Raw genomic sequence first — 9,795 nt, 5'->3', positions numbered from 1 at the left:
GGGTGGGTGGGGTGGACTGGGGGTGGGGCGGGGTAAGATCGGACAAGGGGCAGGGTGGACAGGGTTGGGGGTCGCATGGAGGCTGGGAGTGGCAGCAGATAGGGGGTGTTGGATGGGGTTGAGGGGAGGACAGGGGGGCAGGGACCCGCATGCAGTGTGCTGCTGCCTAGTCTCCTGAACAGGGAGGGAACTTAGCAAGTGCTGGCTGCGTCAATCCCATTGAACTGATGGGGTGGTGGGCGGGTTCGGTGGGGGGGCTTGTGCTAGACGTGAGCAATGCTGCAGGTCCCTTACACACAAGTATGTGTCTGCTCAGAAACAAACCCTGAGACAGAGAGAGGGACCAAGGCAGGCAGAGCGAGGAAAAAGGAAACCAGAAAACTCCAAGCCCCAGAGGAGAGGTATTAAATGGATTAATCAATTATCGGAACGAAATAGTGCCCGCCCATCTCATTTGGATAACCGAGGTTCCTCTATATTTCTAAAAGCAAGGACTGATTAGGGATAGTCAGCATGGCTTTGTGCATGGGCAACCATGTCTCACGAACTTGCTTGAGTTTTTTGAAGAAGCAACAAAGAGAATTGATGAGGACAATGCAGTAGACGTGATCTACATGGACCTCAGTAAGGCATTCAACAAGGTTCCCCATGGGGGACTGGTTAACAAGGTTAGATCTCAGGGAATACAGGGGGAACTAGCCATCTGGATACAGAACACAGAGGGTGGGGGGTGGAAGGTTGCTTATCAGTCTAGGGGGTTCTGGCCAGTGGAGTGCCACAAGGATTGGTGCTGGGTCCACTGCTTTTCGTCATTTATATTAATGATTTGAATGTGAACATAGGTATAGTTAGTAAGTTTTCAGATTACAACAAAATTGGAGGTGTGGTGGACAGCGAAGAAGGTTGCCTCAGATTACAACAGGATCTTGACCAGATGGGCCAATGGACTGAGGAGTGGTAGATGGAGTTTAATTTAGATAAATGTGAGGTGCTGCATTTTGGAAAAGCAAATCTCAGCGGGACTTAAACACTTAATGGTAAGGTCCTGAGGAGTTTTGCTGAACAAAGAGACCTTAGAGTGCAGGTTCATAGCTCCTTGAAAGTAGAGTTGCAGGTAGATAGGATAGTGAAGAACGCATTTGGTATGCTCTCCTTTAATGGTCGGAGCAGTTATGGAAACAATTGGTCTAAATTCATTTATAATTTTATTTCACCCCTACTAATATGAACATTACCTGTGGCAAAATATTTTACCATTTAACAACAGAGCGTGAGGTATCTACTCGATATTTTATTTGAACAGTACACTTGAAGGAGTAGTACCCTCCCCTCTGATACAGTAGTTTCTTCAGTTCAATCCTATTACAAAGACTTGAGAACATATTCTATGCTGACCTCACATTGTAGTGCTAAGGGAGTGCTGCCCTGTGGAAGTTGAGGTCTAATTTGTTACAACTGGTCCTTGAGTGTAAGTCCTAAATCGATTACGATCCTGGTTCCCCTTCATTAATCAACTCCTTTGTTGGTTTGCAACAAAGTTAACTTCCTTTGTGGATACCTTCCTAGTTCCTTTGAATTTATGTTTTTAGTGAGCCAATTTAACCAGGTTTTCTTGGTTTGAAGAAGGAATGCATTCACTGGTTACTAAAAGTTGAGGAAAAACTGAATGTAACATGGAAATATACAGAATTGAGCTGAGTAAAGGATGACATTTACAAATGATGTATACATCAATTTTTGGTTTGTCTGTACAAAGTGGTGGGTGAAATATTGCAGCCATTATGTTTGGTGATCCTGGTGACATAGACTTCAGCAGCTGAGGAGTTGATTGGGTGACTCTGAGTTTAACAAATTAGCTGAAAGGAGTTGCATGATTTCCTATTTGACTGTAGCTTTTGACTGGTGGCTTCATCTAGCAATCAGAGAGACGCAGAGACCTTCTGTTCTTCTCCTGTTTATCTCCAAGTGCAGAGGTGTCTAGTAGTTGTTCTCATCTGTAACCTTCACAGCAGACACTAGCCCAGTGCACTCGAGCGCCACACCAGTATCAAAAAAAACCAATCTAGCATCAGAGGTGCAGCTGATTTTATTACCATCTTTCATCTTATGCGTTCCTGACAGGAGAGAACATAGACATAGACTGCCCACACATTATGTCTCCAGTCTTGGGGTGGAAGCCACAGAAGATGGTTCAGTTTGCATTGTATCTCTCTCTTTGAAGTGATTCACGAAAATTCTTTGACACCCTTCTGTCCTCTCAGATGGACACAAAAGATCCCATGTCCCAATTTTGAAGAAGAACGAGCATTCTTCCTGATGTCCTTGGCCTATGCTTAACCCTCAGCAACATTAAAACAGATTGTCCAAGTCACTATTACGTAACTCTTTGTGGGATCTTAATGTGTGCAGTTTAGTTGCTGAATTTCCTGCACTAAGACAGTGACTGCAGTTCACAATTTACATCCCAAAAACAGAGGTTGTGAAAAGTGTTGTATAAAGATTTTCTTCTGATGCAGTGTAAACTAATGTTGTACTGTACCAATATATAACTTGATTATCTCTGGAACAGCTTAATTATGCAAGTTTCTATATTTATTAAAGAATAAAGAGATGATATAGCCTCTTCGAGACAAATGTGATTTTCTTTAATCGATATGAAATTGATTGTTGAAGCAGTAAAAGGATTTAGTATATACCCTTAGTCCTTTGAGAAGAAACAGTAAGATGGCAAATGGTTTATTACTTTGACTGGCAATAACACTTAAAGTAATATTAATAAAATTGTGTTCATTTTGTGTTGAGGGACCTATCAGGTTGAGAAAACAGGTGGCAGCTGAGAGATTGGATGTTGTGAATGTGAATGAGCTTGGTTACACCAGAATAATTGGTTTACTTGATAACTGAGGCACAATAATGTACAAATTAACTGAAACAAATGGGGGAGGGAAAGGAATGAATAGCATTTATATAGCACCTTTCACAAGCTTGAACATTTTAAATTAGGTCACAACCATGAAGCACTTTTGCAACTTGGTCACTGTCACAACAGTGGAAACTTGACAGGCAATATGCACTTGGCAATGGCGCAAGTATATATTACTTGTGATATGTAGCCAGGATGTTGGTTTAAACTCACTGCTTTTCGTTGACATGGTGCCAAGAGATCTTTTATATCCATTCAGGCAGGCAGAAAGGACCTCATAACATCTCATCTGAAATACAGTACCCTCTGACAACATAGTACTCCCTCAGTAATGCACTATATTGTCTGGCTTGATTTTTGTGTTTAAGCTTTGGAGGAAGATTAGCATTTCGAACATTTCTGTTCAGAGGCCAGAACGTTAGTCACTGAGCCACAGGTGATGCGTAACTATGTAAGTAATGCAGTTAGTTTCTCAGTACATTGAAAGCAAACCAAGATTTTCAAACAAAATGCCATGCACTTACTAACAAATATGAGTTGTAGCTCTGTAGGTTGCACTCTGGACTGAAGAGACTGAAGGTTTTGAGTTTAAGGCCAACTCCAGAAGGTTGAGTACAAATAACAGACTGGCACTTGTAGTGTGGCCTCCTGGACCCTCTCTAGTGGGCATAAGATATTTTGGTGCATTCCGCTGGTGTCGTGGCCGTTATTGATTTTTAAACTGATATCAACAACACTATGGTTGACCAATTATTATGCTGTTCTGTTTGTGGGATATTGCTGTGCATAAGTTGGTTGCCACACTTCCAAATTACAAGAGTGACTATACTTCAGAAAGAGCTTCAGAAGCATTAAAGCACTTTGCGATGACTGAAGCGTGTATAATAATAAACATAATTTTTTTTTAAAATTAAAGCAGTATCCTTTTATAAAAAAAACCTTTTATTTTTAATAAGAGTAATGCCTTTTTTCTGCACAGGTTGATGTGTATGATGACTGTTCTGTTGCTTTCTGCAGCAGCATAGATTTTACACGGGGACAATTCTATGTCACCACAAAGGCATGGTTGTCTGTTTAATCAAAGCTGAATCAATATACACGCTGATTATTTTCCATCAGACTTGACAACTGATTAATTAGACAATGAAGTGTTACTGAAGTTGAACTAGCAACAAATATCCCTAATCAATTCATTTCCCTACAGGTCGTTTGCAGATGCTGTTGCAAGCGGTGTAGGAGATAAATATTGAGATGTAAGGGTGAATCGATATAAAATCTGAGCGAGACAATTGCAGTGGTACTGGGTGCATATTGAGGCTACACTATCACATGGTGAAAATATTGAAGCTTCAGAGGTAGTCCAGCACAGATTTACTGCATTGTTATCTGGCAAAAGAGTATACAAATGTAACAAATATTTAAACATTGGGTCTGCTTGCATTAAATCAGACAGATTAGGAATTGGGTAAAGGCTTAAAGGTAAACATATGCATTCATGTGGAGGTGAGGGGAAAAGCAGGGGAATGAAATTAATTGCACAGTTCTTTCAAAGAACGGGTACAGGAATGATAGGCTGAATGGTCTCCTTCTATGATTTGAGAGAATTTTTAAACATTTTGGATGGTGTAGGCAGAAACAGTTTGATTCTAAATAGTTGAGGGGTCAGGATTAAAGGGACACAGACAGATGATTAAGTACAAGAGACCCACAACTAGGATTGGAAACAATATGTTTCCATAGACAGTTGCTCATCACTGATAAAGCAGATGCAATGTAAACATTTCAAGAATAGGCCATAAAGATGCTTAGAAGAAAGGAAATCAAGAATATGAAACCACGGTCGACGCTGAATAAGGGGGGCAAAAATGCATGTGCAGGATAAACACCAAAATCATCTGACTAAGCTGATTGATCTATTCTACTGCTGTCATTCTGAGGGTTGGATTTTAAATAAGAAACATTCAATATTAATCCTTGAATATTATGAGGGATTTTGACAGCATAAATAAGGAAAAACAGTTTCCAATAGCAGGAGGGTCAGTAACTAGAGGGACACAATTTTAAAATGACTGAGTAAAGAACCAGTGTTGGTGAGACTTCTTCATGAAGCAAGTTGTTGTGATTAAATTAGATTACCTACAGTGTGGAAACAGGCCCATCAGCCCAACAAGTCCACCCCGACCCTCCGAAGAGTAACCCACCCAGGCCTGTTCCCCTATCCTACATTTACCCCTGACTAATGTACCTAACACGATGGGCAATTTAGCATGGCAAATTCACCTAATCTGCACATCCTTGGATTGTGGGAGGAAACCACAGCACCCAGAGGAAACCCATGCAGACAAAGGGAGAATGTGCACACTCCACACAGACAGTCACTTGAGGTGGGAATTGAACCCAGGTCCTTGGTGCTGTGAGGCAGCAGAGCTAACCACTGAGCCACTGCACCATTCCAGAGAAAACATTACAGTGCTTATAGAACTTTCTTTCTATGAGGAGCAGTTCAGCAGTCTGAGTCTGTACTCAATGGATTTTAGAAGGATGAAGAGGAATCTGATTGAAACCCACAGAATATTGAGAGGCCTGGATAGACTGGATGTGGACTGGTGGGAGAGACTAGGACCTGAAAGTGCGCTAAAGTGAAGGGATGACCCTTTAGATTGGAGGTTAGGAGAAATTTCTTTAGCCGGAGGATGGTGAATCTGTAGAACTCATTGCCACAGAGGGCAGTGGAGGCCAAGCCATTGAGTTTATTTAAGACAGAGATAGGTTTTTGATTGGTAAGGGGATCGAGAGCTGTGGGGATAAGGAAGGAAAATGGTGTTGAGAAACATATCCGCCGTGATCAATTGGTGAAGTAGATTTGATGGACCAAATGGCTTAACTCTGCTCCTGTATCTTATGGTCTTTTTACTCATTCATGCAATGTGGGTTTTGCTGGCTAGACTAGCATTTGTTGTCCATCACTAATCATCCAGAGGGCAATTAAGAATAATCCACATTGCTGAGGATCTGGACTCACACGTAGGCCAGACCAGATAAGGATGGCAGATTTCCTTCCCCTAAAGGACATTAATGGATGGTCTCAGATTTTTATGCTCAAGTCTCTGGAATGAGGTTTGGACTGTAAATCTTTTGACTCAGAGGCAAGGGCAAAACATCATCCTTTAGTACTGTAATCATCCTATGGTTCTACCACATTCCTCAAGCAATGTGCTGCCTTAAAAGGTGGTGAAAGCAGATTCAATACTAATTTTCAAAAGGGAATCGGATAAATACTTGAAAAGGGAAAATGGAGAACAAGCTGGGAATGAGAACTTTTACAAAGTTTAGCACAAGCACAAAAGACTGCCTTCCTCTGTGCTGTATGGTTCTCTTAGCCTTCCTACAAAGGTTTAAAAATATGTTGATGCTTGAAGCTATGCTAGAACACTATTATTTTACCAGCCAGGGATTTTGCTTTTTAAATGCTGTGCATGACGTTTATTGCAGTATGAAATTGGCAGAACATTGCATGCTTTGTTTTACTGTATAGTCCGGTAATCAAAAATAACAGTATTTGCACAAAGCGACATGTGACGCTGGTCACCGTAACTCTTGGCATTTTTTCTAACTCATGATTAAAGCTGGTTGTTCATTTTCAATAATACTTTATTCAGATATAATGCTTGTTATTGTGATCATGTGAATGATTACTTAGCATAAAGAAGCTCCCAATATTGAATTTGCCATTTCTTTCATGCAGCTGAGTGTCCTGTATTTATTTCATACAAAAGTAGAAAGTAATGATGGTTGGAGATTCCTACATATGATATATGTTTATTCCACTCATTTTCTGGAACTCATGTTCACACCATGAACATCTTTCTTGTTACAACCTATTTGTCTGATGTGGAGGTGCCGGCATTGGACTGGGGTGGACAAAGTTAAAAAAATCACACAACACCAGGTTATAGTCCAACAGGTTTATTTGGAAGTACAAACTTTCAGAGCACTCCTTCATCAGGTAGCACACGTACAGACACACTCTTACACATGATCACACTCACACACCCATGCAGATCCTCTCTCATACACACCCTCTCAGATGCACAGGCATAAGGTTTTATTTGGAGTCTTCTGTGTCTTTTATTTGCAAAGTAGGAGTTTATAAATTGTGTGCTTTTTGAACAAAATAGAATTTATCTTCAAACAGGGCCCAATTTATAGACAGTCAGTCAATGTGGCATTTTATAAACTACACAGACAAACTCCAAACAAGACCTCATGCCTAAAATACATTGTCTGACGGGAGGTAGCACCTCCTATATATTGATAACACCTTAAGTTGTCTCAGGGCTGAGACCTGAAAGAAATTCTGGGATTTGCATATTAATCAATCAAAACTGAATCTCCATTCTAACTGATTAAAGATTTAAGAGCCATCTAATGTGTGTTCAATTCATTCGCATGATTTGTGTGACCCTTTGATCTTTTCCTTGTAAATTCTGTGTCTAAGGTCTTCCTCTCTACTAACACCTGATGACGGAGCCGCAATCTGAAAGCTAGTGTTTTCAAATAAGACCGTTGGTCTGTAACCTGGTGTAGTGTGTTTTTTGACCTTGGACCCCCTGCGTAGGCAATGTGTGTTTGGTCATTAAAACGCTATCCCTTTACAGCTAAAAAACTTTCTCCTGACTTCTTTACTGAATATATTTGTGACTGTCCCATACTTATAGCCTTTAGTTGAGGATTTTTCTCTTGGGAAAACACTTTTCTTTGTGAAACCCCTTTTAAACTTTTATCAGGTCCTCCGTTCCTCTGCCCCCACAAATGAATATACCTGTTTCTCTGTCATGGTTTTCCTCATATTTTCCTCCTTTTTATTTCTCTTGTAAATTTTCTCTGCTGTTTTATCTCAACACTCTCTTTCACGTGTAGAGCACATTGTCATTTGCACCCCACCTCACTTTCCCATACCCACCAACAGATTGCCAGATATACATTACTGTATATCACTGGAAAGGAACTTACTCTTATATGGATATCATGGGCAGAATGGCCCAATTATGTTCTGTCACCATTCTCTGATTGAATGCATTTCAGTTCTGGTAATCTTTTTAGCTGTTTAAGAGATTGATCATAAAGTGTCACTGTATTTCATATTTTCAGTAAATACTTGTCTCTGGATGTATAAATGAAGATAAAAGGATTAAGAAAGTACCCAATAAGAAATTAAGGAAGTCCATTTCCATATTTATCCACAGCTTGTAAATATTATTTAATATGATGTGATGAATACTATTTTTCAAATTTGTGTTTTTTCCTAATTTTTGCAAATTAATTGCAAGTTAACATTTGCACCAAGGCCAATAATTCAAATGTTTGTTGTCATGTCCTTTCTTACATCATATAAATTGTCCCATCGCTATTACACTTCCAAAGCTGTTTGTTAATTTCTACAAAGACTAGATAACCTTAATTTCTATAAAATAGCTCTGTACAGTGAGCAGGATTATGAAGAAACAATGTGAAATAAATTTTTTTAACTGAAGATGATGCTCCTTATACCTTTTAAAGCTAACAGGTTGGAAACAAATAGTGCAGAGAATGTCTAGGTGCATAAACAATTGGGTCTTATTAATATTGTAAGCCAAACGTTGCTTGTGATGTAGCAGCTTGTGTGATCAGAATATATAATGATTTTGTTATCACTATAGTCATTGATTTGCATACTGAGAATAAACATTCTGAGTCTATTGACACTTCTTACCCCTCTCTCCCCCCACCCCCAAGCCCACCAGTGCAAGAATAGAGCTTGGATTCTGAAACAAAGCCCAGCAATATCAATATAGTTATCTTGAAAATGTTTTTTTCATCCTGCACAATAAACATTTCTATCATTACCCTGTTAGTCAATGTAAATTTCCTTGAATTTTCTTTTGCTGTGCTTCATTTTGATTATCTCCCCTTCAGTTTTCCCTTTTGCTATGCATTGTGAGCTGACTGGACAAGCTGATGTGGTATCAGGTCTCCTTCAATGTCTGTCTTTATGTAATCAATTACCAGGAAGGGAGTAGTAGATCTACAAAATTATCTTAACTCTCACTAGGTCCTGTACATGCATCACACCTTCATACCCTGATCACATTGACTCTTGATAAATCAATATCTCACTCATATTTAAAATTGTTTAACCTTGCATTCACATCCCTCTATGACCTTAGCCTCCACATTTAGCCTCTCCCTGTGATCTTTGCCAGCCCTATGAACCATTGACATTCTGCACTCCTCCAATTCTGTACTTCACTGATCCCCATCACTTCACTGTTGTCACCCATGTTTTCATTTGCCTGAACCCTAAAATCTGGAATTCCCTTTTTATACATCTCTGCCTCTTTATCTCTCTCTTCTCCTCTAACATTCTCTTTCAAAACTCCTGTATGGACTATAACTTTGCAGTGGCTCAGTTGGTAGCACTTTTAGGATGGTTGCAACGTGCAAGGAGACCAATTGTATCTGTGCAGACTCTCTGCCAGATCAACTGGTATGATTCTGGTATGGATTGAGGATTGGCTGTCTGACAGAAGGCAGAGAGTTGGGATAAAAGTTTCTTTTTCGGAATGGCAGCTGGTGACAAGCGGTGTCCCACAGGGTTCAGTGTTGGAGCCGCAGCTGTTCACATTATATATTATTGATCTGGATGAAGGGACTGGGGGCATTCTAGCGAAGTTTGCCGATGATACAAAGTTAGGTGGACAGGCAGGTAGCACTGAGGAAGTGGGGAGGCTGCAGAAGGATCTAGACAGTTTGGAGGAGTGGTCCAGGAAATGGCTGATGGAATTCAATGTGAGCAAATGCGAGGTCTTGCACTTTGGAAAAAAAAATACAAG

The 9,795-nt window shown here is 40.1% G+C and overlaps 1 protein-coding gene across 1 annotated transcript in view; it reads left to right on the top strand.

Annotated features, from left to right (window-relative positions):
• megf10 (multiple EGF-like-domains 10) overlaps positions 1-9,795 on the top strand; it is a 214,648-nt gene that overhangs the window by 76,750 nt on the left and 128,103 nt on the right. The window lies entirely within an intron of this gene.

The sequence above is a fragment of the Chiloscyllium plagiosum genome, chromosome 2, assembly GCF_004010195.1.
Source record: "Chiloscyllium plagiosum isolate BGI_BamShark_2017 chromosome 2, ASM401019v2, whole genome shotgun sequence".
NCBI lineage: Eukaryota > Metazoa > Chordata > Chondrichthyes > Orectolobiformes > Hemiscylliidae > Chiloscyllium > Chiloscyllium plagiosum.
The sequence above is the reverse complement of the archived record's forward strand: the minus strand, read 5'-3'. Positions and strand labels throughout refer to the sequence as shown.